Source organism: Urtica dioica, chromosome 1, assembly GCF_054948205.1.
Source record: "Urtica dioica subsp. dioica isolate 48M chromosome 1, U.dioica_male_clone48M_v1_H2, whole genome shotgun sequence".
Lineage (NCBI taxonomy): Eukaryota > Viridiplantae > Streptophyta > Magnoliopsida > Rosales > Urticaceae > Urtica > Urtica dioica.
Window position 1 is genome coordinate 56,013,501 of NC_142756.1, and position 24,027 is coordinate 56,037,527.

The window sequence follows — 24,027 nt, forward strand, 5'->3', positions numbered from 1 at the left end:
TCTCCGATCAACCCGCCTCTCGGGAGAGGTAGGGGGTCAGGAAGAGGAGTGACCGTGCCTTGGCTATCGGCTGCCTACGTACCCGTGTGTGGGATCAGGTCAGAACGTAGTTCAAGCGTGTATGTTACGCAATGTGAGGCGTAGAACCTTGGTGGAGAGGCGTACTCGACAAAGGAGACGGGGCACAAGGAGTCCTTGGCGGCGTCTCAGAACCTCGGAGTTCGCGTGCGCGCCTAGCATGTTAGACGCGTGAGGGGGACTCTAGTCGAGAACCCTAGGGGCGTGCTTGAGCACCGGAGGGCGTTCGATCAGAGGGAGCGACGTCTGGGAAGTCCCCGAGAGTGCTTCAGAACCTCTGAGAACGAGAAATCGAGGAGAATCTGCTTCAGGCCAAGGATGGCATCCAGAGAAGCAAAGAGTAGTCTCAAGTTCCCGAGAATGAATGGGATGGCTTTCCCCTCAATGAGAGGGGGTATTTATAGGTGTTTCGGGGCCTTAGAAGGTCCCTTTTTCGTCCATGTGGGACTATGGGCGCGCGAGCCGTCAAGTGGAGGCGCACGGCGCGCGCGGCGCGCGGCGCGGGGGGCGCAGCACGCAGGTCACTAGGCATGGCGCGGGATGCGCGGCACATGGAGCGCGCGGCGCGGGCGCGTCTTGGCGCGGCACGCGGCCTGCCTAGCGCGGCGCGATGAGGGCTGCGCGGCGCGCGGCCGGCGCGCTGCTTGCTGTGAGCGGTGGCCGGCGCACGGCCTGTTTTGTCGGATTTTTGTGGGCCTTTAGGGGTCTTCGGATACCACGCTTGCCACGTGAAATATGAAGGTTTCTTCTTGACGAGAGTGACTCGATTCGAGGAGCAATTTGAGGCTCGACTCGAGGAGGACGACTCGAGGCTCGACTCGAGGAGAACGACCCGAGGCTCGACTCGAGGAGAACGACTCGAGGCTCGACTCGAGGAGAACGACTCGAGGCTCGACTCGAGGAGCGACTCGAGGCTCGACTTGAGGAATGACTCGAGGCTCGACTCGAGGACAACGACTCGAGGACAACGACTCGAGGCTCGACTCGAGGAGAACGACTCGAGGAACGTGAGGATTTGGCACGAGTACTTGCCAGTCGACTCGTGACAGAAGGCTTGCCGCTCTTCAGGACCTCCGGCCTGACCATCAGCCCTCTGAACGACGTGTCTTCTTGGCATCTCGGGTTTTCCGAAAACGACCGACAACAAAAAATAGTGTCATAGATCGGAGATAACAATTATTTTCGTGCAAAGTTGCACCACTTTATTATAAAAGTTGTATATTTTTGTGATGTGAGTTGGAGATAGTAGGCTATTATTCATAAAGAAATAAAATATTTTTAACAAAATAGTTTATTGTTAAAAATAAAAATAACTATGTGATAGATAGATAATTAGAAGAGTTAATAAAGCTGCGCATTTAAAAACCATGCACAACCAAATTGAATGTTTACCTTCATGAAAACAGCATCATCTTTGGGCACACTCTGAAACATATCACCACATGGCCACTCCGGGATACTCTGGCGCGGTGGCGACCACGGGAGGCAGATCGAAGTTAATACCTTCCACGCACGGATTCGCTCTGACGATCTCCGACCGGCATTTTCGGTCCCACCACCGACCTCAATCCCCGAAACCCTTGGTACTGCACGAGAATCGCCTTCATCAGCGCCCTAGCCATACACTCCATACCCTCATTGAACATCATATTAAACCTTGGATTCTCCGCCGCGTAGTCCCATATCTCCTTCCCGTGAGCCAGCTCAAAGGCGGCTCCCCCATGCTTGAAGCGGTCGGCTAAGATTCCCAACGGAGCCATTAACTCAGCACCAGTCTCCATCAGGACCTTAAAAAAAATGAAACTATATAAGAAAAAAAGTAAGAGTGATAAATTAAAAGACAAAAGAAGTGTAGGTAGATCTTCCTCTAACCATGGGAGTGAGGGTGAGCCTTGTCGATGACGTGTCGTCGTTACGAAGGAGCCACGTGGAAGAGGGCGTGAGGCCGTAATGGGGCTCTGATTCTTCGTCACTGTGGGCAGAGAAGATTTTGCGGCGGACGAGGAGTCTCATTATGCGGGCGAGACAGGCAGTGTCCGGCGAGGCGTCGCCGGAGAATTTGGTGGCTATCTGGGTGAGTGTGATCGGACCGCCGTTGGGTGAGTTTTTTATGATGTCTGGTATTCAAAGCTCCACCGCACATCTCAACGCCATAGAGTCTACAAAGCCGAACATTAACTTCCATATATCGGCTTGGCCGACAACACTTGCGTTGCCTTGATCGGCTGCCATAGTAGTAGTATTTATGTTGGCGTATTCTTATCTTACATCTTCGTGTCTCTCACTTCAAGAAGTATAAATAAGCTCACGTGAACCGTGGTTAGGCCGTGGCTCTCTTTCAAAGGTTAAATTATCCAATTCACAAACATAAATATACAATAAATTAATTATTTTGTTTATAAATTAGTATAATTACGAGAATAAACTGAATTTGTGGGAGAGAAGAGAGAGAGATGATGAGAACGATGATTGAAATTCTCATTAACCTTCTTGAGCAATTGTCAACATGAAATAATACTAATTACGAGTCGGTCAACTTAACTAGCACCTAACAACTAACCAATCAGAGTATAGTTACGATTCAATGGCCATGTAATAGACTCATGTTCACTAGTTGTACAGGCTGAGCATCTTGAAGCGAGCTTCAGGTAATGACTTTGTAAATAGATCAGCTAGCTGATCCTCTGTTGGAATGTATCTAATCTCTACAGCTTTGTCCACTATCAAGTCCCGAATGAGCACATCAACTACGATGTGTTTAGTTCGAGCGTGGAATAACGGATTGGAGGCAAGAGAGCCTATGTCTTGGTTATCACACCAAATAACAGATGTGGACGATGAAAGAGGGATGTTGAGTTCATCGAGAAGTGAGCAAAGCCACACGACTTCATTGCTTGTTTGAGCGATGGCTCGATATTCTGACTTGGTGCTGGACCGAGAGACGACTTTTTGCTTTCGAGCACGCCAGACCACTAGTTTGTTGAACGTCGATCTAATACGGCCCGAGATTTGGATCTTGTAACAGGAGCCGTGTTTGTGAGTGAATGGTGTTTGTGTGTGAACTGTGTTTCTTTCAAAGAAAACCTAGTCTTTCTTATTCTAAGAAAGACTAAGTTTATTTGGCTTAAAGATGGTTTTCGAGTTAAATTTAAGGTCTCTGAAATAGACATACGTTTATAACTTAACGGGCTGGCCCAAACCATGTACCTAGTTGCATAATAAAACTCTAAACTTACTTAATTAACTTAAATTCGTAATGATAAAAATACATAATTAAAAATCCTAATTGCAAGATTTAAAAACCTTAATTTAAAATTTAAAAGCCCTAATTTTCTTATTTAAAACCATAAATAACTAAATTCAAACTAAGTACGTATCATTACTCTGACAGCCCAATTTGTTCTCAGTTTTCTTTTAGCTTGTCCTCAAGCTCAAGCTTCGATTAAGAGCAGTAATCTACCCTCGTCTTCATCTTCTACCTCATGCTCTTCCCACTTCTCGCTCAGCACAAGAAAGAATAACCTCATGCAGCGATGACCCAAAGTGAACAATTCGTCACAGTTGAAACAAAGTTCATTTGTGCAACGATCGGCCATCTCTTGGTTGTTGATCTCCATAAAGATTTACGGCTCACCACGTTTCGGTGACGATATCCGCCTACTAGACGCATCTCCGCTTTGCAAGTACATATATTTACTAACCTAGACAAAGAGCAAGTACATATAATTTAAAACATTAATGAGCATTATATATTTACCAACCTTTGAGAAGCTTGAACGTTGAGAAACCTTCGGAAGGATGAAACGTTCGTCTCCCCTTGCAGCACGTCTCTCTTTTTTCCTCGGGAACTCGAGCAACCACGAAAGTTTTTATCACTAAAATCACTCGAGAAAGAAAAGAATTAGTGTGTGGGCACTTTTAAACATGACGACTTGAGAACAAGTCTCAAAGTCGAAGAGCTAAAACACTAGGTCAAATGTGGACCTAGGTGCCAAAACAAAAACGAAATAAAACTAGAGAGAGAGAGGGAAGGGGCGGCCAAGCTAGAGAGAGAAGCTCTCAATCTCTAAAACTTGGGATGAATGAAATGTGAAGAATGAGAGCTATATTTATAGGAGAGGTTTTACCTTCAATAAGGTAGTTTCCTCTTCTATAGAATATGACATATTCATGACCAAAATTTGCTCTCCTTCCCTTTATTCCACACGGCCAAGAGAGCTTCTAGAAGCCCTTGGATTTGTTTCCTCTTTTGTTCCCTCCCTTGCCTTGGCCGCATTCCCTCTTGCCTTGTAGAGGAAATTTGTTTCCTCTTTTTCTTTTGGCAAGTATCTTCATGCATTAATGCACAAAAACTCTCTCTTTTTCTCCATGGGTTGGGCGGCCAAGAAGGTGTTTCTAGATTTTCTTCACTTGTTCATGACAATATAAGAAAAACCCATTAAGAATTTTCAAGTAAAATTCTATGAAATGAAATTAATCCACAAGGCCCAATAAACTTGTTATGGCCGAGTATTAATATGTCATCATATGACATTGTCAAAAAATTTATTGACATTCATTTCATCTTATGTCCAAAAAGATAAAAATACCCTAAAGACAATTTTCGTAAAACTCGTCTCGTTCTTGTTTTGACTTCGCTTCTAGTTTAACTATTCCTACTCGATATGATTTGTGATAGTGACCTCATGGATCCAAATGAACAAAGCTTGAGTAAAATACTTGGACTCAAAAGTTCAGAAACTTTTTCCAAGTTTAGCTTAATGTCAACTGACTCCACTAAAGAGTTGACACTAAGAATCTCTCGGTTCAAATGAATTCATTTTCTACTCATGAATTCAACTAAATTGTGATGAGTGGATCCACTGAATATTATCTATGTTTACCCTTCATGAATATCATCAGCTAGTCGGGATTTACAAAATTACCATTTTACCCTTCTAGTTGTTATTTCCTCAACTCCTTTGTCGCTTGTGAAAAAGTTAGAAACAATGTATTGACGAGGAGCTAACAAGTCACATTGTTTCATCCAAAAGAGTCAAGACTCAATTTGGACACTGGCCAGTTCATTTATTCACATTCCAAGGAACAAAGCATGAGGTGATATACATTGCATTTCAGCAATCTTGTACATGAATTCCATATCTATGAGAACTTCACAAAGTTAGTCATGACATCTTCATAACTTAGTACTTCACCAATAGGTCTTGTTAAGAATCACATAGTGAATTCGAACTCTGACTTTCTCAAATGAGAATACGTAAGCTATGAAATGGCATGTCTCATTTCAGGATTGAGGTAAGCATGATGCAATTCATACGTAGTGACCTCGAGACATAAGAGCTTAAATGGTTTGTTCTTATCTTGTCTCTAGAAGTGCACTGGTCAATTCAGTACCTTCGTAAGATACCTAGAAGAACTATAGAGTCTCCAACTCTCAATGTTCCATAACCAGACATCATAGATTCTCCTAACAATCATACTGAGATCAATAGTCCTTTGATCCTTAGATTGCGAATATATTGTTTTAAGCAAACCATAAGAAGTTTGGTCATGCAAATCTACATTTGTCTCTTCATGTGTTGTTAGGTTTGTTTATGGACTAAAGACTAGGGTTTTTATCATAAAGCTTCACACAAGGAATAATGAATGAACATTTCAACTTTTTACTAATAAATAAGCAATTACAAGCAAGAGTCTTCGTGAGACTTTATTACATAAAATGTACAAAAGTAAAGACTACAACTCTTCTTGTGGGCACCATTAACAACACTTGGCTTTTACAAGAAAGTCGTACACATATTTGGACTGTGTAAGAAGAATACCATCAGCATCACGAATCGATTTGAAGGTAAGGAAGTGGCTTGACAAGCCAAGAGAACCCAGGGACTTAAGGGCAAATGTCTAATTTAAATCAGTGATAATACATTAAATTTATGCAGAATCACTGTCGGTAATGAGAATATCTTCGACGTACACTATCAAAAATAGTGTTGTATTGCCCTGGCCTCAGTGAAACAAAGAAGTATCACACTTGGTATTGAGAAATCCCCAATCAACGAGATCATCACGATGTTTATCATACCATGCTCGCGGAGCTTATTTAAGTCCGTAAAGGGCTTTAGCAAGCTTGCAAACATGGAGTGGCTACTTCGGGTCAGAAAAACCATTGGTTTGACAAGTGTACACCATCTCTTGAAGATCGCCGTACAAGAAGGCGTTGTTGACGTCGATTTGTTGAATATCCCACTCATTTGTTACAACGAGAGTGAGAATAATTCTTATTGTGTATTGCTTAGTAACCGGATGGAAAATTTGAAATGGTCTAGGCCAGCAGTTTGTTATAAACCTTTTGTGACCAATCGAGCTTTGAACCGGCTCACATTCCCATCTAGTTTGTATTTAACCCGATAGATCCACCAATTCTCAACAAGCGGCATATCAAGGGTATATGGGACAAGATACTAAGTCGATTGTTCTTTAGAGCAGTGAACTCATCAAGCATCATAACGTTCTAGCAAGAATCATCAATGCTAATCCAAACTGGTAGGGAAGGATTTAGGTTTGAAGATGACATCTTTGGTTCGAGTGGTCATTTGATGGTTAAATTTTTTTAATGGTCGAAATATGGAGGGAAAATGGATTCTGATGGGTAGAATTTGATGTAGATGGGATATGTTGTAGAACAGGGACAATAGCAGTATATGATAGTTGAAAGGGTATGGTATTATCATCATCATGGGATGGGGATGAGAGAGGATGAGATGGTTGCAGAGATGTCGAGTCAGGGAAGAGTAAGTTTGGATTTGTGGTGGTGTCATTTGTTGGTAACTTTATAGGGTGGGAGTTTTCATTTGTGGCTTGTGTTATAGGATTTGAATAAGGGAAGCTTGATTTGTATGGATAAGCTAGTTCATCGAAGATAATAATGCGTGCAATATAAATCCGACCCGAGGGAGGGATGAAGTCATTGAAGATAATAACCTTTCGTGGAGAGTGGTACGAACAAATCACACACGCAATCGTACGTGTCGCCCAAATTATATAGTGTATAAGAAGTACGAGTATAGATCCCACGCGGACTATTAATTTTAACGATATCTTTAGTTTGACGCGAATCGATTCCAAAAGTAAGAGTAGGATTATTTTAAACGATTACAAAAATAATTAAAGCAAGAGACAATTAATCTAACGAGTTTAAACAAAGAGAAATGCAGGACCACGACTTCACCACGAACCGACTACGTTAGCTATCCCTAATTTGTCTATTGTTTCCTCGATCTTATGTTACCAATCTCACTTTTTCTAACTTATTCACTAGGCTCTCTCTAGTGTTCATGCAAACCTATGCAATTGAAAAATTACTATCATCTCGGCCTCTAATCCTATTAAAACAATCCCACGCATTAAGAACAAGAATTCAAATTGCGATTGCATTTTCGCATAGAGTTTTCTACTAACCTAGTTCGATCATGAAGATTATAGCAAAAGCATGATAAATTTACTCTCTATCGAGTAGCAAACAAATCATGTAGAATAATTCAAATGTAGCTAATCAATGAGTTAAGACCAAGCATGGCTAATTATCAAGCAAACAAAATTAGGAATGAGCAATAGACAAGTATTAGAGAATCATCAATGTGTTAACATCGCCTTCGGCTACATCGCAGTCCCATAAAAATCTAGCCACTAAAGAAATCCAAAAACGAAGGCAAGCATAAAATAATAATCAAAAGAAAAAGAACAAACAATAAAACCACAAAAAAAATTCATATGAAATAAACGATATATAACAATAATCTTGAGCAACTAAATAAATAAAAGAACAGAAGAAAGAAGAACAATTGAGTTAGAGTTCAAGAGATTCGTCAAAGGCGTCGATTTGAACGAGGAACATTTTTTCTCACTTCAAAAAATTCCGCAAAGTAGCAAAACACAATAGGAGAAACTAAACTAATGCCAAATAAATGTTTTTTAGAGCCTAAATTCGTATATAGGTTTTGGGTAATTTTTGGAGCTATTTGGACACTTAGATAAGATTTTAGGGTTAAAATCACTTAAAAAATCGGGAAATTGACAAAAACAGGGTTTTTTTGGCATCGCAGCGCGGTGATGGTCGTGTCTCGGCACGGTCTGTCTCAGTAATTTCAGCGGAGCGCGATGGAATCAGACAGCTTGGCAGTGATTTGGAATTGGCCGTAAGTTCTTGCTCCAATGCCCGATATCATAAATAAACATGTGTTGGAATGCTACGAGAAATCTCTATCAAATGGTGTAAATAATTCATCCAAGATCTTCACTTCAAAATCTTAAATCATGTAGAAGAAGATGCCATATTTCTTTATTAGCTCCCGAAAACTCTTCAAATCATCAAAAATTGCTGATTGTTCTCAAAACACTTTATGCTCATAAAAAACCTATAAATTCATAGAAAAATATAAAAATATATAATAAAAAAACCTAAGGATTCTCTCCTATTCAAGCCTGGAAACGAGCAATTTATACGTATAAAACACACTCATTAAATACCCCAAAACTTGAACCGTTGATTGTCCTCAAGTAACACACAAAACTATGCAATAAATAAACACACCAAAGAAGTTATACTAAAAAAGAATAGTGATCACAAAATTAGCAACGGTGTCAAATATTTTATTTAATGCCTCAACCTATAAAATTTTCGAATTTGAGTCAATTCGCATGTGAGATAAAAAAAAAAGAGTTAGATTGACTAAGTGGCCTTTGAAACATATTTCTGATTAAAAAAATCTCGTGTAAAATGTGTCCCAAAAATTGAAAGTTATGTCATGCCCTCTAATGTCTAATGCTCAAATAATAAATGAAATACGTGACTCGAACACCATAATGTTTTTCGCCACTCACTCTCCACTAATGCAAGACACTTACCGGTGAAATCAATAGGGCTTCGTCGGCTTGTAATGTTAGGCCAGGGTCAACGGTAGGATAGGATAAAATGTAAATATCAACCTAGCGACTCAAATCTCACCAAAATCACCAACTCTCATATGAATATTATTACTCACCCCGCATGAAATTTCTCCTTTATAGAGCATTTTCTTTTCTCGAGTCTTTATTTTCCAGTGTTTTGCCCCAAATTTGAACTATGCAACGATCTAGTGTCTAAAACTAATATCACATAATACCACGCCAAAAAGTAATAATACATAGATTAAAAAAAACGCAAAAATTAAGCATATTTTTTTTTTCTTTTTTTTTTCTTTTTCTGATACAAAATAATAAAATTAAAACAAAAAATACCGGTGTGGTGTCTTATGAACTATAGAACATGTAAAGACTAGTAACAAAATATGTCAAAACCTCGAAATAAAATTCACTCAGAAGTCGCTCAAGAGTCGCTAAGTTAACGTGGTTTTTTGTGGGATTTCAAACGTTTTTGGCTCAACTTTTTTTACTAAGTATCGAGAAAGGAATATCGTTTGTTTGTTTGTTTTTTCCCCTGAAAATGGTGCTCAAGGATAGTAGTACGGATTGGCTTTTTGGCTCTGATCGGTCAAAATGAGGCCTATATCATCTTCCCAAGGTTCTTGTCAGGTTATTTCACCTCGAAGAGCGCTAGAGCGGTTCTTAATGTCCGTGAGCTAAAATTCATTTAAAAACATGATCGAACCCCTAAAATACTACTCAAACCCCGGGATGGATGTGTGTGCATAAACGTGAAAAATCAACCAAGATAGTGCTACTGAAACCACTAGTCAATCACAATGAAACACAAAAAATTTAAAAGTGACTCAAACTCGGATTTCTTCAAAAATTTGGTATCATAGGAAAATAACGAGAGAGAACACTTTAACACTATCACTGACAAGTAATTACCAACCAAAATTAAGAAAATACAAATTAAATAAAAACAACATAATCTAACAAAATTCTCCCGCAAAGTAGTTCATCCCCCCAAACTTAATATTTACATTGTCCACAATGTAGACCCATAAAAACACGTCACAGAGAAATCTTACTTCGCGGGGGTGGTTGAACACCCCTACTCATCGTCGTTGCACTCAAGTGGAGGTGAACTTCTTTTTAATCTTGGCGCTCAATATAATCCTTTTTTCTTCTACCTCTCTTTGAACGGTGTCGACCACTTTCCTCGCTATGGTTTGAATGGAGGCTTCTATTGTCAATGGTGCCCACAAGAAGAGTTGTAATCTTTATATTGTACATTTGATGTAATAAAGTCTCATGAAGACTCTTGCTTGTAATTGTTTTATTCATTAATAAAAAGTTGAAACGTTCATTCAATCTTCCTTGTTTCAAGCTTTATGATAAAACCTTAGTCTTTAGTCCATAAACAAACTAAACAACTTACGAAGAGACAAATGTAGATTTGCATGAACAAACTCTTCGTAGTTTGCTTAAAACGATATATTCGCAATCTAAGGGTCAAAGGACTATTGACCTCAGTATGATTGTTAGAAGAATCTATGATGTCTGGTTATGAGACATTGAGAGTTGGAGACTCTATAGTTCTTCTAGGTATCTTCCGAATGTACTGAATTGACCAGTGCACTTCTAGAGACAAGATAAGAACAAACCATTTAACCTCTTATGTCTCGAAGTCACTACGTATGAATTGCATCGTGCTTACCTTAATCCTGAAATGAGACATGTCATTTCACCCCTTAGTATTCTCATTTGAGAAAGTCATTGTTCGGACTCACTATGTGATTCCGAACAAGGCCTACTGGTGAAGTACTATGTTGTGAGAATGTCATGAGTAACTTTGTGAAGTTCTCATAGATATGGAATTCATGTACAAGATTGCTGAAATGCAATGTATATCACTTCATGCTTTGTTCCTTGGAGTGTGAATAAATGAACTGGCCAGTGTCCAAATTGAGTCTTGACTCTTTTGGATGAAACAATGTGACTTGTTAGCTCCTCGTCAATACATTGTTTCTAACTTATTCACAAGCGACAAAGGAGTTGAGGAAATAACAGCTAGAATGGTAAAATGGTAATTTAGTAAATCCCGACTAGCTGATGATATTCATGAAGGGTAAACACTGATAATATTCTGTGGATCCACTCATTACAATTAGGTTGAATTCTTGAGTAGAAAATAAATTCATTTGAACCGAGAGATTTTCAGTGTCAACTCTTTAGTGGAGTCAGTTGACATTAAGCTAAACTTGGAAAAGGTTTGTGAACTTTTGAGTCCAAGTATTTTAGCTCAAGCTTTGTCCATTTGGATCCATGAGGTCACTGTCACGAATCACATCGATTAGGAATAGTTAAACTGGAAGCTAAGTCAAAACAAGAACGAAAATTGTCAAAAGGGTATTTTTGTCTTTTGAGACATAGGATGAAATGAATGTCAATAAATTTTTTGACAAGGTCATTTGATTACTTGATAATACTCGGCCATGACTTGATCATTGGGCCTTGTGGATTAATTTCATTTCATAAGAATTTTATTGAAAATTCTTAATGGGTCTTTCTCATGTTGTCATGAACAAATAAAGAACCTTCTAGAAGCTCCTTCTAGAGACCATTTGGGCGCCTACCCTATAGAGAAATTGGAGAGATTATTTTGTGCATAAATGTATCAAGATACTTGCCAAAAGAAAAAGAGGAAACAAATTTGCATAAGGATGCTTAAGAATTTCGGCCAAGTTGAGAAAAAGGCAAGGCATGGAACAAAAAAGGAAACAAATCCAATGCTTAATGAAGCCTTTATGTTGGCCGAGCATCTCAAGAGAAAAAAAGAGGAAATTGGCTGATTCTATAGAAGATGAAACTACCTTATTGAATGTGAGACCTCTCCTATAAATAGGAGCCTCATTCTTCTCATTTTTCTCATTCCACATAAGTTAGAGATTGAGAGCCTCTCTCTCTAGAACTTGTGGCCGGCCATCTCCTCTCTCTCTCTAGTCAATTTCGTTTTATTGTTTTGGCACCTAGGTCCTCATTTGACCAAGAGTTTAGCTCTGCGACTTCAAGACTCGTTCTTAAGTCGTAGTGTTTAAAAGTGCCCACTCACTGATTCCTTTTATTTCGAGTGATTTAGTGATAGAAACTTTCGTGGTTGCTCGAGGTGCCGAGGAAAGAAAGAGAGACGTGCTGCGAGGAGACGAGCGTTGCAACTTTCCAAAAGCTTCTCAAAGTTCAAGCTTCAAGAAAGGTTAGTAAACTTCTTAGCTCATAATAGTTTTTATTTATATGTACTTGCTCTTTGTCTAGGTTAGTAAAAAACTGTTTTTACTTTGAAAAGAAAATTTTTAAAATTCTGCCGCTTTGCGAAGCGTTAAACTTTTTCTTAAACCCTAGATCAATTCCAACAGCTTCGGCGTGAACCCTTGCTCATGCATTTCTCGGGTCTGTCAGGAGGAGCACGTGGCGGTGGTGAGGGCTGTGGAGGCATATCTTTGTCCATTTCGAGGACATAGACCTCTTCCTTTTCTTTTGCGCGCTTTCAGGCCTTGTCTCTTTCTCATTCTTCACTCGCGTCTTCAGCTCGCCTTTTTGCACATCTATGTGAGTATCACATGTGGCTAAGAAAGCCTTTCCCTGGAGTATGGAGATGTCGCGGTCTTCGTCCATGTCGATGTTGAAGAAGTCAGCTAAAAATGTGATTTTTTTACCTTCGAGGATGACTTCCATGAAGCCGTGTGAGTGTCTTATGGATCAGACCGCTAATTGAAGAGTTGTGTGCGTGGACTTTAGTTCACCCACCCCGATTTCGTTGAAGATTATGGAGGCATGAGATTGATGCTTGCACATAGGTTGTACAATGCATTGTTGATGTAGACATCTTCTATGGTGCACGGTAATGTAAATTGGTTCGGGTCCTTCGACTTTGGCGGGAACTCTTGTTGTAGAAGCGTGTTGCACTCTGTAGAGAGTGCCATCGTGAGCCTTTGTGGGAATGGAAGTGGTGGCTTGGTAGGTGTGGACTGGCATGGGCGGCTTAGGAGATTTGGTGATTGGGGAAGCCTTTTCTTCTTCTTCTTAGTTTGGGCTCTCGACAACTAAAACGCATTGATGTAAAACGGCATTGCAATTGCTCCATCAGGTTCACTTCGGAGTGTTCGGAAGTGTGCCATGGGGCCGCGTGTAGATGGCGATTGTGAGTTGTCCCACATGTACCTCGAGAATCCAGATTTGAGCCGATTGAGTTTAGAGCATTGCTCGTGTCTAGGTCATGAACGTGTTGGTAGTGGTGGCCATCTGCTTGCGAAGCCGCTTGCATAGGCATACTCCTCGCGCCCGCGTTAAGCAATTCTGGTTGGCCGTGTAGTTCACTTGTTCACGGTTTGCTCCGTACGCACATGGCTCGGTCGATGGGGCGTAGATGGCATGGGCTGCTGCTTTTTGGCCGTGGACAGTCTTGGTGAGGTTGGCCACTTACGCATGGAGCGTCTTCATCAACTCCATCTCCGGTGTGACCAGATCTTTCTTCCTGATTCTTCACTTGGATGTACATTTATTGTTGTAGTAGGTGAACTCTTTAAGGATGGCATAGGTCTCCTATTTGGTCTTCTAGAAAAATGACCCTCCCGACGCTGTATTGACGAGGGTGCATGATGATGGAGAGAGCCCGCTGTAAAATATTTGCACCGTCATCCACCCTTGGATGCCATGGTTGGGGCACTTTCGCTCAAGCTCTTTGAAGCGCGCTCACGTCTCGTGGAGTGATTCTCCATCATATTGTGCATCTTTGGTTGATCTTCTTAAAGGGGAAGAACTTGGAGATGAACTTTATGTGCAAGTCTGCCCAATAGCTGATGGAGCCCGTAAGTAGCGAGTAGAGCCAAGCTTTGGCCCGGTCCAATAGAGATAATGGGAAAAAGTGGAGATGGATAGCTTCGTCGGAGGCGTTGTGAAGCTTGGATGTGTTGCTTGTCTCCATGAAGTTTGTGATGTGGTCTTGGGATCTTCGGTGGACAGCCCCACGAATTGGGTTTGTTGAATTAATATAGATCACCCTCGTCGTAATCTCGAAGTTTGGTTCCCATTAATGGTCAGGATCACGATGGCTGTTTGCATCGTACCGGCCTGCGGTAAGCCAAACTCAAAGAGAGTCTTCAGCGCGTCTCCCATCTCTTGTACTTAAGCTTCTTTCTAATGTCTTTTACACTTCTTTTCTATCTCGAGATCTAGCGAAAGAAGCCTCTCGGTACAATCCTTTCGCATGCACCTTCAAAAGATAAAGTGAACAAAAACGTTACAAAACAAAATAAAAAAATTGCAGAAATAAGCTATTTCTATCGCTAAATTAAAATAATCCTTGGCAACGGCACCAAAACCTTGTTGCGAACAAATCACATACGTAAGTGCACGTGTCGCCCAAATAATAATGTATAAGAAGTACGATTATCGATTCCACGAGGACAAGTAATTTTAACAATATCTTTAGCTTGACGCGAATTGATTCCAAAAGTAAGAGTTGTTGTCAATGGTGCCCACAAGAAGAGTTTAGTCTTTACTTTTGTACATTTGATGTAATAAAGTCTCACGAAGACTCTCGCTTGTAATTGCTTATTTATTAATAAAAAGTTGAAACGTTCATTCATTATTCCTTTGTGCGAAGCTTTATGATAAAACTTTAGTCTTTAGTCCATAAACAAACCTAACAACACATGAACAAACAAATGTAGATTTGCATGAATAAACTCTTCATGGTTTGCTTAAAACAATATATTCACAATCTAAGGATCAAAGGACTATTGATCTCAGTACGATTGTTAGGAGAATCTATGATGTCTGGTTATGAGACATTGAGAGTTTGAGACTCTATAGTTCTTCTAGGTATCTTCCAAAGGTACTGAATTGATCAGTGCACTTCTAGAGACAAGATAAGAACAAACCATTTAACCCCTTATGTCTCAAAGTCACTACTTACGAATTGCATCATGCTTACCTCAATCCTGAAATGAGACATGACATTTCATAGCTTACGTATTCTAATTTGAGAAAATCAGAGATCGGATTCACTATGTGATTCTTAACAAGACCTACTGGTGAAGTACTAAGTTATGAAGATGTCATGAGTAACTTTGTGAAGTTCTCATAGATATGGAATTCATGTACAAGATTGCTAAAATTCAATGTATATCACCTCATGCTTTGTTCCTTGAAATGTGAATGAATGAACTGGCCAGTGTCCAAATTGAGTCCTGACTCTTTTGGATGAATCAATGTGACTTGTTAGCTCCTCGTCAATACATTGTTTCTAACATATTCACAAACGACAAAGGAGTTGAGGAAATAATAGCTAGAAGGGTAAAATGGTAATTTTGTAAATCCCGACTAGCTGATGATATTCATGAAGGGTAAACATAGATAATATTTAGTGGATTCACTCATCACATTTTAGTTGAATTCTCGAGTAGAAAATAAATTCATTTGAACCGAGAGATTCTCAGTGTCAACTCTTTAGTGGAGTCAGTTGGCATTAAGCTAAACTTGGAAAAGGTTTGTGAACTTTCGAGTCCAAGTATTTTAGCTCAAGCTTTGTTCATTTGGATCGATGAGGTCACTGTCACAAATCATATCGAGTAGAAATAGTTAAACTAGAAGCTGAGTCAAAACAAGAACGAGACAAGTTTTACGAAAATTGTCTAAAAGGTATTTTTGTCTGTTTTAGACATAGGATGAAATGAATATCAATAAGTTTTTTGACATTGTCATATGATGACAAATGAAATAAATTTTACTCGGACAAGTTAAGTCAATTGGGCCTTGAGGATTAATTTCATTTAATGAAATTTTACTTGAAAATTCTTAATGGGTTTTTCTTATGTTGTCATGAACAAATATAGAAACATCTAGAAGCATGTTCTAGAGTGCCCAAACCCTCCAACCCAAGGCAAGAGAGAGGAATTATTTTGTGCATTAATGTATGAAGATACTTGCCAAAAGAAAAAGAGGAAACAAATTTGCTTCTAGAAGCAAGTATACTTTCGGCCAACTAAGGAGCAAGTAAATGAGGAAACAAATCCAATGTGTCATGTGAACATCTTGAACGTGCAACATAGTGGGAAAAGAGGAAATTACATTTTCTCATGAATATGTGATATTCTATAGAAAAGGGGAAACTACCTTTTGAAAGTAATCCTCCTCCTATAAATACCCCACCTCATTCTCATTGTTTCTCATCCCACATAAGTTAGAAATTGAAAGCTTCTCTCTCTAGACCTTGTGGCCGCCCCTCTTCCTCTCTCTCTCTCTAGTTTTCTTTCATTTTTGTTTTGGCACCTAGGTCCACATTTGACCTAGTGTTTTAGCTCTTCGACTTTTAGACTTGTTCTTGAGTCGTCGTGTTTAAAGTGCCCACACACTAATTCCTTTCTTTCTCGAGTGATTATTGTGATAAAAACTTTCGTGGTTGCTCGAGTTCCCGAGGAAAGAAGAGAGACGTGCTGCGAGGGGAGACGAGCATTTCGACCTTCCTAAGGCTTCTCAACGTTCATGCTTCTCAAAGGTTAGTAAACCCTAGATCAATTCCAACAAGAGTATGATGGTTTTAAATTGAAAAGAATAATTAAAAGCAAGAAACAATTAATCTAACGAGTGTAAACAAAGAGAAAAGCAGGGCCACGACTTCACCTTGAAGTGATTACGTCAACTATCCCTAATTTGTCTATTGTTGCATCTTTCCTATGTTACCAATCTCACTATTTCTAACTTATTCACTAGCCTATCTTGAGTGTTCTAGCAAACTTATGCAATTGACGGATTGTTATCCTTTCGACGCCTAATCTTATAAAAATAATTACACACATTCAGATCAAGAATTCAAACGATTGCGCTTTCTCCTACAGTTTTGTACTACCTTAGGTCGATCATGAAGATTATAGAAAAAGCATTATAAATTTACTCTCTATCGAGTAGCATACAAATCGTGTAGAATTATTCAAATGTAGCTAATCAACGAGTTAAGAAGAAGCATGGCTAATTATCAAACAAACAAAATTGGGAACGAGCAATAGACAAATATTAGAGAATCATCAATGTGTTAACATCGGCTTGGGCCACGTCGCAGTCCCATAAAAATCTAGCTAATCAAATGTAGCTAGATTTACTCTTTATCGAGTAGCATACAAATCGTGTAGAATTATTCAAATGTAGCTAATCAATGAGTTAAGAAGAAGCATGGCTAATTATCAAGCAAACAAAATTGGGAACGAGCAATAGACAAATATTAGAGAATCATCAATGTGTTAACATCGGTTTGGGCCACATCGCAGTCCCATAAAAATCTAGCCGCTAAATGAATCCATAAACGAAGCCAAGCATAAAATAATAATCAAAAGCAAAAGAACAAACAATAAAACCAAAAACAAAATCATATTAAATAAACGATGACGATAATCTAGAGCAACAAAATAAATAAAAGAAGAGAAGAAAGAAGAACGGTTGAGTTAGAGTTCAAGATATTCGTCTAATGCGTCGATTCCAATGAAAAACAATTTTTCTCTCTTCAAAAACTCTCTAAAGTAGCAAAACACAATATGAGAAACTAAAATAATGTCAATGATGTGTTTTAGAGAGTCTAAATTCGTATGTAAATAGGATTTTGGATAATTTTCGAAGCTATTACGACCCTTAGATGAGATCCTAGGGTTAAAAACACTTAGAAATTGGAAAATTGATGAAAACATGGTTATTGGGCACTGCGGCGCGGTGATGGTCGTGTCTGGGCGCGGTCTATCTCAAGAATTTCAGCACGACGCTCTGAAACTGGACAGCTGCCACGTGATTTTGATTCGGTCGTAACTTCTTGCTCCGATGTTCGATATTTAAGCGTAAACATGCGTTGGAAAGCTAAGAGAAAGCTCAATTAAATGGTATAAATAATTAATCCAAAATTGTCACTTAAAAATATTAAATAATGCAGAAGACGACGCCATGTTTCATGATTAGCTCTATCAAGTGGCGTCGAGGCATATAAATCTGAATGAGAATATGCAACATGATGGGATTTTCCAACGTGACAAGAATAAAAACACTCATTTCGGCTAAGATTATAATCTTTAATTTGCATCTGTTTTACACTTCAAGAGAACACTTTGGCACACAAATGACCTAACCACTTGTGCCAAAGATTAGTTTGATCTCTAGTGTTAGTGACACTTTAAGATTAAAATACTACAAGCTTGAAACCTTGTGCAATAGGTAATTGAAAAGCTACAGGTTTGAAACCTTGAAAAATATGTAAATAATGCTAAGGTTGTAGACTTTGACTTGTGAGCTGGTGCAGAGTTGGACTTGTCTCTTCTTTGAATCTTTGACAAGTCCAAATTGTATGAATCTTCCTTAACTGTTCCTGTGAGAACAACTCACTTCGAATGCTTGTCCTTGATAAGGCAATGATCATAGGAGAATTCAGCAATAACATCATTACCTTTCATAATCTTTGACACTCTAACAATATTCTTTGTGATTCTCGAAATGTGTAAGATTTGAATGAGCATCAGTTTCTTTGGCTAAGTATGAATAACATAATTTCCAATATTAACGATGAGAATGGATTTACCATTTGTGACAATTACTTTATATTTTCCAATTTGTAGTTCTTGGAAACAATCAGGTTATCGAGGCTTAAAAGAGATGTGATTTGTAGCGCCCGCCGTCAATGTACCAGGATGGATCATTGATGGTCTCCTGAATTTCTAGATGTGGATTGAGGATGAGGACGAGTTGTTGGAATAGATATAGGATTAAGAAATGATTATCGTTTCTAGCAAGCGGCAGAATATAAACATTTCTTTAAAAACTCGTAAAACGTTTTTACTACGTAGACAAAGTGCATGAGCGTGTAATTTAAAATTTCAAAACTACTTTGAGTTTTCACTCGGTACCAACCTTGAATAGAGCTTGAGTGTTGAGAAGCCTTAGGAAGGTAGAATCGCTCATCTCCCCACTTAACTCGCCTCCATCGAGTCTTCTTGAACCTATGAGTAACCACAAATGTTTCTACCACTAGAGTCTTTCGAGTATGGTTAGGATTTAGTGTATGAGCACTTTTAAACAGTATGACTCAAGAACTTGTGTTGGAGCAAAAGAGCTCAAACAAAACACTAGGTCTAATGAAGACCTAGGTGCCAAAACAAAAGAACAAGAAGAGAGAGAGAGAGAGAGAGAGAGAGAGAGAGAGAGAGAGAGAGAGAGAGAGAGAAGCTCTCAATCTCTAAAACTTTTGTGTTCAACATTGTGAATGAGATGAGGTATTTAGAGGAGGAGGGATTGCCTTGAAGGGGCAGTATACTTTTCTCTATTGAATATCAAATATTCATGAGCATAATCTTTATTTCCAATTCCTATCAAAATACGAAGGTTGGAAGTAGTTTCCTCTTTTCTTCCATGATTGGCCGCCCAATTTCTTAAGTTGGCCGTGTGACGACAATGTCAAAAAACTTGTTTATTGACATTCACACAATCCTATGTCCAAAAGGACAAAATTACCATTTAGACAATTTTCGTAAAACTTGTCTAGTTCTTGTTTTGACTTATCTTTCTTGTTTAACTAATCGTACTCTAATGACTTGTGGTAGTGAGCTCATGGATCCAAATGAACAAAGCTTGAGCTAGCATACTTGGACTCAAAAGTTCACAAACCTTTTCCAAATTCAAATTTAATGTCAACTGGCTCCACTAAAGAGTTGACACTGAAATATCTCGTTCCAAATGGATATATTTTCTACTCAAGAATTATTCTTAATTGTGATAAGTGGATCCATTGAATATTATCTATGTTTACCCCTCATGAATATCATCAACTAGATGGGATTTACAAAAGAACCATTTTACCTTTCTAGTTGTTATTTCCCCAACTCCTTTGTCGCTTGTGAATAAGTTAGAAACAATGTATTGACGAGGAGCTAACAAGTCACATTGATTCATCCAAAAGAGTCATGACTCAATTTGGACATTAGCCAGTTCATTTATTCACATCCCAAGGAACAAAGCATGAGGTGATATACATTGCATTTCAGCAATCTTGTACATGAATTTCATATCTATGAGATCTTCACAAAGTTGTTCATGACATCATCATAACTTAGTACTTCACCAAAAAAATCTTGTCTATATCACATAGTGAATCTAGAACTCTGATTTTCTCAAATGAGAATACGTAAGCTATGAAATGACATGTCTCATTTCAGGATTGAGGTAAGCATGATGCAATTCATACATATTGACTTTGAGACAGAAGAGGTTAAATGGTTTGTTCTTAAAATGTCTCTAGAAGTGCACTGGTCAATTTAGTATCTTCAGAAGATACCCAGGAAGAACTATAGAGTCTCCAACTCTCTATGTCTCATAACCAGACATCATAGATTCTCCTAACAATCACTGAGATCAATATCTCTTTGATCCTTATATTGTTAATAAACTGTTTTAAGCAAAACCATAAAGAGTTTGTTCATGCAAATATATATTTGACTCTTCATATGTTGTTAGGTTTGTTTAAGGACTAAAGACTATAGTTTATCTAAAGCTTTAAATAGACAAAGAAGAATGAATGAACGTTTAAACTTTAATTAATTATTCAGCAGTTACAAGCAAGAGTCTTCGTGAGAATTTATTACATCAAATCTATATAAGTAATGACTACTACTCTTCTTGTGGGCACCATTGACAACAAACTCCCACTTGACTCAACGAAGATGTGAGTAGTCATTCGTGTCTAATCCCTCCCGATGCTTGTCGAAGACCTTGTTGGCTAAAGCTTTGGTGAATGGATCTGTCAGGTTGTCCACCGTCGAGTTCTTCTTCACCACCACGTCTCCGTGATGCATGATCTCTCGAATCAAATGATATTTCCTCTCAATATGCTTAGAGCGCTTATGGCTTCGAGGTTCCTTTGAGTTAGCAGTAGTCCCACTATTATCACAATAAAGTATTATGGGCTTGTCGACATTTGGAACGACTTCACAAACACATAAAAATGCATAATGCAGGCGCATATGATTCAAGAGCATGCCTAACGCGGGGCCTCGCTCTACGCTATCACTTGTCATTCCACAAGGTTATACAACATCCACTGCTATAACCCTTGGAATGACAAGAAGCCAACCTCAAACTTCGAGCAGTAGTCATCAGTGGCTTAGTGTTTTAAGACTGTCTGGGATCCACTAGTGGTACCATCTTCGTCAGGCGCCGACGCTACGTGCCGTCATGACACAGCAAATGGGCTTGTCGGGACGACATTTCCCATTGCTAGAACGGGGTGCTCTCAGCAACGCCCGTGGAGTACTCAACGCCATCAGGACCGTCTTAGTCCTCAACACGAGTCGAAACTCGTGGGTACCACCGACAACATTATTTATTATTTGGATACTCTAGCCTATAGAGTATAGAACTAATTACCAACAGGAGAGCGTATCGGGATTAATCCTGAAAGAATTATGGTTTCCCTTTCATGCTCGTTAAGTGTTTTAGATCGAAGACTCAAGACGTGACTCCTAGTACTTCTACCCTCGGCTCGAATCCGAGAGTCCAACTTGCTCTCTTGTCACCTCCGATCTAGACAAACTCTATGGTTAGCAGATGGATCTAACTACAACAAAGTAGAAACGTGGCTGGTTCAAGTTAGCGTTTGAACCTATGGGTAAAACAACCCAACTAAAATTTTCCATAAAGAGTGGCCGAAGCCTTAATCTTTAGTGTTTGTGTCTTTTAAGGCTTTTTCTACTCTTTATAATTATTAACACGTAAATGCACGTAAACAGGATTATTCCCTTGGTAAGTAGTTGACTTATGTCTTCACACTTACCTGGAATAGTCAAACTCTTTGACTCGCGCATCCCAACGCTTCACCTTGCATTACTCGTCTCGGCACGCTCCTCGAAAGAACTTGGCACGTCCTGGAATTCTTTAAGAATATCAAAATTCTTCACTGAGGCTTCGTTAATTATTGGGCTCAGGAAAAAGAGAGTTGAATCTCGGATCGTTAACGGAACAAATGCGTTTTAATTTGATATTCGAGAATTTAATTTATTAATTTACGGTCCTCGGAAATTAATCGTTATTTAAGACCCGTCATAGACCAAAGGTACCGTAAAACGATACGAAAAATAATTTTTACTTGGCAAGAGTCGAGCGATTGTTTATTTACTGCTTAACCCTTTTTCGGGCCTTAAATAAAAATCTAAAAATCCTTTAAGCCTATATTTTCAGATTATCGATCAATTAAATTTTCGAACGTCGAAAGAATAATCATAAAATACGAGAGAAATTAAACGCTATTTAAGCGAATAATATTACTCACGTTCTAGTCGAGATCGAAAGCTCGTCTTCGATTTCTCATTATTCCTCGCGTGTCGTCCCAGTTCTTTCACGCCATTCTATAAGGTTAAACATAACCAAACCGATCGTCAGATTCTCAAACCTCAAAATGAATCACCATTGCTAACCGAGACCCAAATAATTAACACTGACTTAGTCTCATATTCGATTTATTATTTTTCCGGGACTATTGTTCGGCCAAGTGAATCATGAAATTTCGCCGTAATTAAATGGTGATATCTCTGAAAAGAAAAACTCATGCCAAAACAACATACAAAACACAGCGACATAACAAGTCACAAAATCCTTAACTTGTCACAAAATTCACGGCCCGACCATTCGGCTCGTACCGATTCGGACAGCGACTGGAAATTGAATCATAACTTCAGCTACACAAACTCAAATCAAACGATTCCAATTCCATGAGAAAGACAACTTCCGTAGGTTTCTAAAAACATATTATAAGACCAATTTCAAGAATCATAGCTATCTGAAAAACTGTCCGCAATTTCGGGTCGCTGTTCTGGAAATTCACAGTTCACAGCTTTGAATACCAGATTTCAAACATTCATAACTCTTTCAATACTCCACGGATTTACACGTTCTTGGTCATTTTAGAAAGCCCATAACGTCTACTTTTCAGGAAAAATACTAACAAAAATAATCTCATAACACATCGGACTGCTCACGTCCGTTTTATCACCATGTCCGAAACATATTCATTTCGTCCAAAAATTCAAACAAAATTCCAACAGCGATCTCAAACAACACCCGAGCACCAGACGAGTCAAAAAACGTCTCATAAACCTCAACTAACACGCACGAACAAAAACCCCAAAAAAATCAAACCATAAACCCTCGTTCATGGAAAATTTCGGCCAAATCATCACCACACCAAGCAAATTCACGTTCAATTGACAAAATCAAGCCATAACTAACAATAACCGAGTTCAATGAACAATCAAAACCAACCAAAATCTCAGATTTCATCTCGGATCAAAAACCCCCAATTCTCCAAGAACCTTAGATTTCAATCCAACCAAGGAGAAGAAATTACCACTTCCAAACGTGAGATTAAGCTTCCTTGGCGAGTCACCACGCCTTCCCCGGCTTTTTCTCTTGCTCCGGCGTCGCCGTGGCTCTCGGCGACTTCGTCTTTCTTCTCAGGTGGCGCCCGCGGAGGAGATACTCGGCTGGAGAAGATGGAGCTCGGCGAAGAGAGAGGAAGAAGAGAGGTAGAAGATGGCGGTGATGAAGGACTTATGGCCGAGCTTTGCTCTTGCTGCTGTGTAGAATTTTTTTTTTCTTTTTCAGGTGTGGAGCTCGCGTGAGAAGAAGGAGAGAAGAAAGGAAGAAGAAGAAGAAAGAAAGAGAAATGGGGGGTTACGTGGCCGGATGGGAGAGGAGAAAAGAAGAGGATAAGACCGTCACGTGGCAGCACTCCATTAGGCCACATGTCTCCTGAAACAACCTCTCTTAAATCTTTTTCTTTCACCCTCGTCCCTCACGTTGTTGCACTTAAGTCCTTTCCAAGTAAATCCTCTCAAACTCGTCCTTAATTAATACAAAAAAATAATCTTGAAAAATAACCGAGAATTTCTTATTAATTCCAGTCATCTTAAATATATTTAAGAGACTTCGAAATTTACTTTCACTCTTGAGATTTTAAGTCTCCGA

The 24,027-nt window shown here is 39.2% G+C and overlaps 1 long non-coding RNA gene and 1 pseudogene across 4 annotated transcripts; both read right to left on the minus strand.

Moving 5' to 3' along the window:
• Window positions 1-1,419: 1,419 nt before the first annotated feature.
• Window positions 1,420-2,310, minus strand: LOC149408157 ((R,S)-reticuline 7-O-methyltransferase-like; annotated as a pseudogene).
• A 14,653-nt stretch (window positions 2,311-16,963) lies between these two features.
• Window positions 16,964-23,717, minus strand: LOC149408158 (uncharacterized). Of its 4 annotated transcripts, XR_016299125.1 has the most exons (4): window positions 23,408-23,717; window positions 22,334-22,409; window positions 21,839-21,929; window positions 18,424-20,946 (listed from the first exon to the last, which is right to left on the minus strand). It is a non-coding gene; the product is annotated as an uncharacterized LOC149408158 (long non-coding RNA). The 4 variants fall into 4 exon arrangements; XR_016299137.1 differs by lacking the exons at window positions 18,424-20,946; window positions 21,839-21,929 and adding an exon at window positions 16,964-17,883; XR_016299131.1 differs by lacking the exon at window positions 21,839-21,929.
• Window positions 23,718-24,027: the final 310 nt, after the last annotated feature.